Genomic DNA, 10,122 nt, shown 5'->3' on the forward strand with positions numbered 1-10,122 from the left:
TTATTGCAATGACTTTATGACTTGTTTGAAACTGCTAAACATAGTTTGAACAACTGAAATACATACTGAACATATAATATATTGATATTGAACACACAATATATATATATATATATATTGGAAACTCTTGTTTATTTCCGATAAAACTCTAACTATCAAGTACACAATTCAGAAAACGTGAGGAACTAAGATGACTGTTTAAAGTGGCTAAGAAGAAGATACTATCGATATAGAATCTGAAAAATGATCAACCGTATGAGAAAAGCAAAAAGGAGATTTTTTGGCAACCAAAACAATTGTTTGGTGTGATGTATCATTCGTAGGCCATGGTCAAGAGCAAAGATGCTTTGATACTGTTGAAGAGATTGAAAATTTCTGTAGATGTTGCAATGGTGATTGAAAGAGATAAGGAAAAGATCCATAACTGTGAAGGTCCTTTGATCATGACAACGCTTGGAATGGTTGTGATGTATGAAGTCTTAGAAGGGTTTGTTTGGTCGTAACTGTTAACATGCAATCGTATGAAGCGTTGGTTCCCTGTAGCGGCTATTTTTTATTTTATATATACACACACACACACATAATGTTAAGTACGTATAAACAATTGTTCGTCCACCCCCCTTAGGGCTCCAATTTGAAGATCTGTTTGGATTTATGCCCATACTGCTAGAAGATTCTGCAATAATATTGGCATTCGCACTATTTTTCTTCTTTGTTCTGTATTCAGCTAAGGTTGTAGACAAGTGATCAATATTTTCTTCTTCATCATCCTTTTCAGTTTGTTCATCTTCTTTGTCTTTTTCATCTTATTCATCTTTTTTGTCATCTTCATCTCCTTTAGTTCTATCATCATTTCCTTCATCTTCTTGTTCTTCTTGTTCTGTTTCTTGCCCATCTTCAGGCTGTTCATCGTGCCCAACTCCAGAAACTTTTACGTGGGAGGTTTTCTAGCTTTCCTCTCCTTTTGAGGGTTGTTTATCAGTTTAACTATCAATTTAACTATCTCTTTCTTCTACATATGCTGATTCACAAATAGCATTTGCTAAACCAGCAAGCTCCTCTAATGATGTTTGTCCTGTGAGTCTTTTACTATCTCTAGATGCATCAGTTGATTTCTTTGCTATTCTTTGTTTTGGAGACATTTTATCTGCGCATAGTAGATAAACAAAACAATTTCAATTGATTTGTGCATCCTTCAAAGTAAAACAAATAATGGATTTTTCCAATAGATTTTGAATTTGTTGTAACAACTGGTTAAACTGTTGCAACAGGTATATAACTTGTTGCAGAAAGTGAATCACTTGTTGCAACAGATTTTGAATATGTTGCAACAGGTGTATAACTTGTTGCAGAAACTGAATCAGTTGTTGCAATAGATTCATAATCTGATGGAAAAAATCAAAACAGTTGTTGCAGCTTCTTCAGCAACTGTTTTGATTTTTTTCAACAAATTGTGAATCTATTACAACAATTGATTCACTTTCTGCAACAACCTCAACAAATGTTTGAGTTTATACTAACACATGAGGAATCTGTTGCAACAAATTACTCAGTTGTTGGATAAAAACTAAACAAAGGCAAGACCCTTTTTCCTAAACCTTACAAAGAAACCAACAACAACAAAAACATCTATTTTTAACTACCAGCATTATCAGTGTACATTTACAAACACACATACAACCATAAAAAATTTAAAAAAATACACAACATTGAAGAGAAACCCAAGTTTTTCCTCTTCTTCTTTAACTAAAATCATCATTTTCCTAACTTTAATTTCAAAGCCCTAACTTTTGAATCAGCAAAAACATCTATTTCACTACAAACACACAACCATTACAAGTTAAACAAAATACGCACTAAATAGGGGTTCTTTAAGCATGCAACCTCAACAGATGTTTGCAACTGTCAAACAAGTGCCGAAGATGCTGCAACAACTTACTCAGCTATTGGAAAAAATGAACAAAATTGCAAGCCATTTTTTTCGAAACCCTAAGGAGAACCAAAAAAAAAAAAAACACAGCACCAAAAATCATAATTTCACAACCACATACACTATTTACAAACACACAAACCCCAACAAGTCAAACAAATACCTCAAATAAGGGTTTCTCAAGCGTGGAACAACAAAATAAACAATATTGAAGGCAAACCCATCTTCAGAGGCCGTGCAGGTCCAGTCTAGTCTACCTTTCCTTTTGAAGACAAACCCATTTTCACACTTTGATTTCAAAATCGTAACTTTTGAAGGGGAAGAAGTTCGTCGATTTTACCTGAGTTTGAAGAAGCAACAACAGTTGAAGAGAGAGAGAGAGAGACGAGAGCAGCATCTTTTGTCAAATTTGAAGAGGAAATTCCTAGTTCTTGAGGGATGGTTTTGATTTTGAGGAAGAGGGTGGGTTTTGATTTTGAAGAAGAGGAAAAGGTGGAACTGCCTTTTGATTTAGAAATAAATGGGTTGGGGGTTGGGTTTAAGTTGAGTTTTTTTTTTTTTTGTATTTTGTAAAAGATTAAGAAGTTTTAAAAAATACATTTTAAATCCCAATTAACTTAATCACAAATTTAAGTGGTCTTTGACTTGGATGGTTAAAGTTGTCACCTTTAGTAATTAGGAGACTTGAGTGTCACCTTTAGTTAAATTTTCACACTTTGGGTATACAACTGGATTCCACTGATCTTTACACTAATCAGTCCTGAGCTTTGGTTTTAATTTTTTGTGTTGCTTTTGGTGCTTTTCCTTTATGGTCGTACGGAGGAAATTTTTTACAAGCTCTAAGATTTGATGCATGCATTTGGAGGTGATTGATTTTCTTCCTTTTTATTTTCTAGGAAATTCCCAAGTCAGAAATAGTGTGTCTCTTCTTCAAGTACAATAAAATCTAAATTTGAATGTATTTGAGATTTCAAATAAAATCTCTAACAACTTTTGTCTGCATTCTCTATGTTCATCTATCATTTGTTGTACAGGAAAAAAAAATCTTATTCTGCCAGTACAATGGAAAAAATATCAACACAAATGACGATTCTCTAATACAAATCTACAACTGTCTATTACGACATATTACAAGTTCTGGATTACCTTTTTTTTTGGCATATTTCTAAATGAAGTTGATTTATTTCCTATTTCTGTGAGATTGGAAATTGCATTGAACTAGAGCAATCATGTTGATTTGTCTATATTCTTTGGATTTGTGTGTTTTTGTAACTCATATTTGGAAGGTTGATTTTTTTAGACTTTACAGGTATGCATTTTCTACTTGGTCCGTCAAGCACTTAACACGCTTGGTGAACTCACCTACTATCTAATTTATTTATATCATAGAAATTTTGAGTAGATATGAAGCTTAGTTACTATCTTATTTTGGATCCGACGAGGTATTTTGTGCTTATGCTATGAGAATCTCTTCCATCCAGTCAAGTATAGTCATATAAATTAACGGACTTAGATCTTGTGTGTGCAAATTGTTCTGTGATTATTTTAGTACCTCAGTCGTTTATTTTGAAAGAGTAGAATAAATTGTTGACTTAATTATTCTTGCTTATTTGCTTTTGCTTCTTGCTGGAGCAGAAAGAAGAGAGGGTAAATTTATGTAGTGAAAACTTCAGTTTCTCACTAATTGAGAAAAGGAAAGAAAGCAAGTTAATCTTCTCATGCTAATTATTTAGGCAATTGATATATCGTGTTCACGATTCTGAGCTGGCCGACCAGCTTTTCATGACAAACAAATTTGACTAGCTTTCTATTACTTACAGTAATTACTATAAGCCATAGTACGTCATTTTACTAGATTATATAATTCTACACACTCATAAGGTAGCCTTGCCTTGTAATTTTTTTTTCAAGTAAAGGTTTATTTTACCTTGTAATCTTTGATTGAATTAGGGGTTTGCTACATTCATAATTTCGAGTAGCACATTTTGTTGCATCTTGCTCATATATTTGGTTGTTCTTATTCTGGACAGAGGATAATACCAGCACTCCCACCAAGGTTAAAGTACCACTGCTGGTGATTTTCCATTGGCATGTTTATGATCATGAATGACATTTTTCATGGAGGTGTACGAATAGAACCTGCCAAATTCCCTCGATTCGCAATATTGCTTGTTAATTACTCATTTTCACTGATTGCACTTTTGCAATTTAGCAATCCTAAATTGAAAAGGCTTCAACTACTTTTGGGGTTATCTATGAAACTTTGCATTTTTTATGTTAGACAGAAGCCAATATAACAAAGTTCTCTTGCCTACCCAAATATGTTTCTCTTGTGGCTCTACTGTAAAATTACTCAAGGCTGCAGATATCGAGAAAGTTCTCCAATGACATGAGATATGGGCTGTCTTTGACAATTGAAAGCGCAAAATGCATCAAAATAGCTCATGACAGAGGCCGCAAAGGAAAAGAGAGTTCTTTTGTTAATTACTTGCTAAATATGCAACTGGTAGTTGCTGAAAGTCGATTGGCATATAAATAAAAAAATCTTTACACTAATTCATTGATGGTGTAAAACTAGGGGTGGGGTTCGGTTTTTCGGTTCGGTTTTATCAAACTTCGGTTTGGCTATTTCGGGTTCGGTTTTTTGAAGATGGACACCGAACACCGAATCAAACTAGTTCGGTTCGGTTCTTTCGGTTTCGATTTTTTAAAGTTCGGTTCGGTTTCGGTTTTTTCAATTCGATTTTTTGATATAATATTATAAGCGATTCCATTGACACTAATTTATATTCTCAAAAGCAATAAAACATAAAACTGATAAATTGAAATCAAAATCAAACAAACAGGATACACAAGAACAAAAAACTATAATCATGATATAGGATTACTAGGTGTTATATACATACCGTAAGAATAATTAAGAAAACACATAAATGACATACATTAATCCTAAAGACACATCCTAGTTACCTTTCTTTGTTAAGGATATTTGATTTTCTCAATTGAAGTGGAAAATTAGAGATACAAATGCAAAAGAGGACTTATTACAATTGGTTTTTTTGCTTTAAACTTAATGGGCCTGGACTATTTTAATTTTTTTGGGTAATGTATTAAATTTCGATGCGCGTTCGGTTTTTCGGTTCGGTTTTATCAAACTTCGGTTCGGCTATTTCGGTTTCGGTTTTTTTACGGTGGACACCAAACACCGAACCAAACTAGTTCGGTTTGGTTCGGTTTGTTGAAGTTTCGGTTCGGTTCGGTTTTTCGGTTTTCGGTATTTATGTCCAGCCCTATGTAAAACTTGTTAAGTAAAGAATCAAAGATATTAAACGTAGAGTTCTAGAAACAAGTATTCTTTTGGCAAAACTCGGATCAATTACCTCTCAAATTTGCTGTCTTTAATCAAAGCACGTCCTGAGGAACTTTTCGTTGTTAGAATTGTATCTATTAATGGAAATGTTGCAGTATATCCCTTCCAAATAATGTAGTGAATTATGGCATTACTTGACAATTAATCAAAGGAAAAGAGGATTCCACATAGGTTCAGGTAGGAATTTTTTTGTCTGAGTTCATGGTAATGTAAGTTCATGTGGCCTAAATGATTAGTTTTGACCGGTAGAAGCCATTATGCATACCGCTTTCTTTAACTAAACTCTACAACAACTGTCTAATATATGGATTGTGAGAAGTTTGGATTTTTCTTATCTTGTAATAAAGTTGAGGAGATAATTTCTTTCGTCTTTCTGCGAATTGATTGGATTGCACTGGACTAGAGATATTCCGTTGATTTTCTATATTTTATGGATTTGTATGTTTCTATACCTCATGTTTCGATGGTTGTTTCTTTTGGACTTTGCAGGTATGCCTATTCTATTTGGTTCATCGAACACTTAAACTCTGTTGGTAAGCTCAGTTACTGTCTAATTGTATTTATACCATAAAAATTCTAAGATATGAAGCTCAGGAGGTAGATGGCCAGACATAGTAACATGATAAACTAACAGTCAAGTGTATTCATCGCTGCAGCGCCTGGTAGTTGAACATTGGCTCATGGCATTTTCTCTACCCCTTCTTACCCTTAAATTCATATGATATAATGGATTTCAATCTTATGTATGCAAATTTTTGTGTGATTATTTTATCACCTCAACCATTTGTTATTGAAGAATAGGTTAAATTGTTGACCCCATTAGTCCTAATTATCTTCTCTGCACACTGGAGTAGAAAGAAGGTCATATGGTAAATTTATGCAAAGAAAACTTCAGCTGCTCACTAATTGAAACAAGAAAAGATCTTAAATCAATGATGGGGTCTGTTTGACACATCCTAAATGGGCGTCCAAAAAGGCTTACTCATGGATAGCATTTCCGCATTATGCAAACTGCTGTAAAATATGATGTTTTTGTAGATACTCCAGCAAGAGGAAAAAGAATATAGCAAAATTTATACCTTCCCGACTTTATTTTCTATTTCTATTACGTTTCATTATTTGTATCTAATTGGCTCCTCTTCTTATTTTTTTTTTTTTGTCAATTTCAGCATATCGATTTATGCCTAGCATATTCTTTTCTTTGCGTTTTTTAATTGATAAGTTTGTATTTTAAGATAATATGGCGGCTTATTTTAGCTATGTGCTTTCTATTTTCCAAACTTCATATATTTTGCAGAGTTTTCCTAATCATTCTTTGAAACTAATACAATTATTTAGCCAACTATTTTTCTTTATACAACGTATATAATCAAATATTTTCCGAGTGATCCACAAACTAAATATACATTTTAGCTTTTATTCATTTTGGTCTTTTGTGATGACAAAATTACAACCACATCCTTGTTTCATATAAATATTTTGCAGTTACATGCATAAGATGACCATCATTGACTGAAAATTTATGACATGGACCGGTTACTTGGAAATTAAATTTCATATAGAAGAGATGAAATCAGTATAAGCAAATATAAGATGTGCTTGAGGAAAGGACAGTATAAAATTCGGTATTATTTTAAGACCAACTTATAAGTTTAGACGATTGGTATAGGAAACTTTCATGAATTGTTGTTTGTTGTGGAAACTAAGAACTATATAGATCATAATAAATTCTAGTCGATGTTAGTTAAACTAATTGCCTTTGTTTTACAACTATCTAGGGTGATAAGTGGTCCAGCATTACTTGGGTCGATCATCTTCTCTGTGAGTCTCTTACTCCAACACTTTGAACAACTCCCATGATTTCTTTGTGTTAGTTTGAATAATAGGAGATAGAGGAAGGTATCTTCTGTCTTGGTCTCCACTCCCCTTCCCAATTATGTTTTGGTGAATATTGACAAATTATGTAAGGACTTCTTCTTTGGCAGGACACGGGAGGAAGCATAGGCCGAAAAGGTGGTCATTGTACCTGTAGGATACACATCCAGCATCCAGCCATTCGGCTTTTTTGTGATTCTTTTTCGATTAAACAATCATGAAGCTTCTATACATTAGGTTGTCATACGAACATAGTAACTATTAGGTCTAATTGGATGTTGTTACTACACATTTATCTCTGCTTAGTTGTTTAGATTTAGCAACAAATTTGGCTAGGTTACTAAAGAAAAGTAAGGAGGAGTTTGTCTAGAAGATATAAAATAAAGGTAAATCGATATTGTTGTTTCCTTGTTTCTTTTGTTTAGACTTTTTATTTTTTTATTTTTCTTATTTCGATACAATTTCATGTCACGTGGTGTACTTTTGGGAACTATGAACACGATACCTTTTATGTATTTTGCTACGTATTATCTTTGTTTATAACAAGGTAGTCTTTATGCTATAAATTGAAGCCACCATCAGCCCCCCCCCCCCCCCCCCCCAAATATTTAGGAAAATAATAGGGATTTGGATTGTAAAAGCAATAAGCTCCGTGTTTGTGTGCTCTGCCGTTCTATTATTTTAGGAAGTTTTACATAGTATAGAGAGTTCAAATAGAACTCGATCAATATTTGATGATTTGTCCAATAATAACATTTTGAATTTGCTTCTTTGATGTTTGCTTAGATTCTGTAACAATAGGCTTTGATATTTTGTCAAATACAATTGCAAGAGAAGTTTAGGGAATACTAGATTTTCAAAAGGGATGCATCTCCTATTGTCCAGTATGTAACTAGATTTTCTCATGAAACCAAGTGGACTATGTGCAAATGCTCGAAGTTCATATGGTGGATATTTCATAACCTTTTGGATATCTTGTACAACTTCATTCCTCAAGCATGTTTATAAATGAAGCTTCAATAGTTGTGATTATTTATAGCTTTACTCTTTTTTTAAAGTCCTCCTGAATGCTTGAAACAAAGTAAGAAAACATCTTCTTGGTGTCGAACATTTTTTTATAATCTTATAGCTGTATAAATAACACAAACAATTATGTCGGGAATGCCTGTGCCTTGCACGGGCACGAACCACCTGGTATTACTACTATTAAGAAGAGTGAGTTGTTACTCACTCTTCGTCGTCCGTCGTCGTCCATAACAAAAGAAAACAAAAATATTGGGCCCCATATTAAACACGCCCATAACAAAAAAAAATTGTAAAAAAAAAATTGTGGGCCCCATATTAAACATCAATCAGTATTAAAAAAAAACCATCCAAACTCACGGGAAAAAAAAAAGTGGACCCTCAAGCAATATTAAAAAAAAAGTGAATCTCATATTGAAAAAAAAAACTATGTTAAAAAAATAAATTGAACCAGTATTAAAAAAAGGGAGAAGAAAAAAAAGTGGAACCCACTACATCCAAACTCACGGGAAAAAAAAAGTGAATCCCATATTAACAGAATCAAGCAAAAAAAATTGTGGGCCCCATATATATTAAACAACAACTAATATTTTTTTAAAAAATTGTGGGCCCCATATTTAACACCAACCAATATTAAAAAAAGGAAGAAAAAAAGTGGAACCCACCACATCCAAACTCACGGGAAAAAAAATGTGGACCCCATATTAACAAAATCAAGCAATATTAAAAAAAATGAATCCCATATTAAAAAAACATTGTGGGCCCCATATTAAACACCAACCAGTATTAAAAAAAAAAAAAAAAAAAAGTGGAACCCACCACATCTAAACTCACGGGAAAAAAAAGTGGACCACATATTAAAAGAAGCAAGCAATATTAAAAAAAAAAAAAGTGAATTCCATATTAATAAAACAAACAATGTTAAAAAACAAATGCTTAGAAAATCAAACAATTAAATCAATAATGATGGACTCATTGCCACATGTGTATCAACCCATTAGTGGGAGCAAATGAAATTATTGTACAACAACATACTTAAAATACTTATATATTAAAATAAGATAGAATTTAATTACTTTTTCATTTTTTCCTTACTCTAATAAATGTGAAAAAAGAGATTAATGTCATAAAAGAAAAAATAATATTAAATGGAGATCAAATAATTAATAAGCTAAATTAGTGAAATTATAATTCTAATTAACGCTTCCTTAAAAAAACGTGTAAAAAATAACATGACAAGTAAAATGAGTTAAACAAAAAATATTTACTAAAAATTAAAAAATAGAAGTTCTTCATGGCCCCATATTAAACACCAACCAGTATTAAAAAAAAAAGAATAAAAAAAAGTGGAACCCACCACATCCAAACTCACGGGAAAAAAAAAGTGGACCCCCTATTAACAAAAGTAAGCAATATTAAAAAAACAAAAAAGAATCCCATATTAAAAAAACAAACAATGTTAAAAAAAATGCTTAGAAAATCAAACAATTAAATCAATAATGATGGATTCATTGCCACATGCGTATCAACCCATTAGTGGGAGCAAATGAAATTATTGTACAGCAACATACTTAAAATACTTATATATTAAAATAAGAGAGAATTTAATTATTTTTTCATTTTTTCCTTACTCTAATAAATGTGAACAAAGATTAATGTCATAAAAGAAAAAATAATATTAAATGGAGATCAAATAATTAAATAGGTAAATTAGTGAAATTCTAATTCTAATTGACGTTTCCTTAAAAACCCGTGTAAAAAACAACATGACAAGTAAAATGAGTTAAACAAAAAATATTTACTAAAAATTAAAAAATAGAAGTTCTTCATTTAGATAAAAAAATCAAATTTCTACTTTGTTTCATCTTAAACATGTAAAATTAATATAATAATTTGAATTAGAATTATCCAAATCAAAATTTGA

The 10,122-nt window shown here is 32.0% G+C and overlaps 2 long non-coding RNA genes across 2 annotated transcripts; one reads left to right on the top strand and one right to left on the bottom strand.

The window, feature by feature from the left end:
• Positions 1 to 533: 533 nt before the first annotated feature.
• Positions 534 to 2,791, bottom strand: LOC132603897 (uncharacterized). Its single transcript, XR_009568566.1, has 2 exons — positions 2,271 to 2,791; positions 534 to 1,147 (listed from the first exon to the last, which is right to left on the bottom strand). It is a non-coding gene; the product is annotated as an uncharacterized LOC132603897 (long non-coding RNA).
• A 4,190-nt stretch (positions 2,792 to 6,981) lies between these two features.
• LOC132603898 (uncharacterized) lies at positions 6,982 to 7,698 on the top strand. Its single transcript, XR_009568567.1, has 2 exons — positions 6,982 to 7,121; positions 7,286 to 7,698. It is a non-coding gene; the product is annotated as an uncharacterized LOC132603898 (long non-coding RNA).
• The last annotated feature ends 2,424 nt before the right edge of the window (positions 7,699 to 10,122 follow it).

This window comes from Lycium barbarum, chromosome 7 (assembly GCF_019175385.1).
Source record: "Lycium barbarum isolate Lr01 chromosome 7, ASM1917538v2, whole genome shotgun sequence".
In the NCBI taxonomy this organism is placed as follows: domain Eukaryota; kingdom Viridiplantae; phylum Streptophyta; class Magnoliopsida; order Solanales; family Solanaceae; genus Lycium; species Lycium barbarum.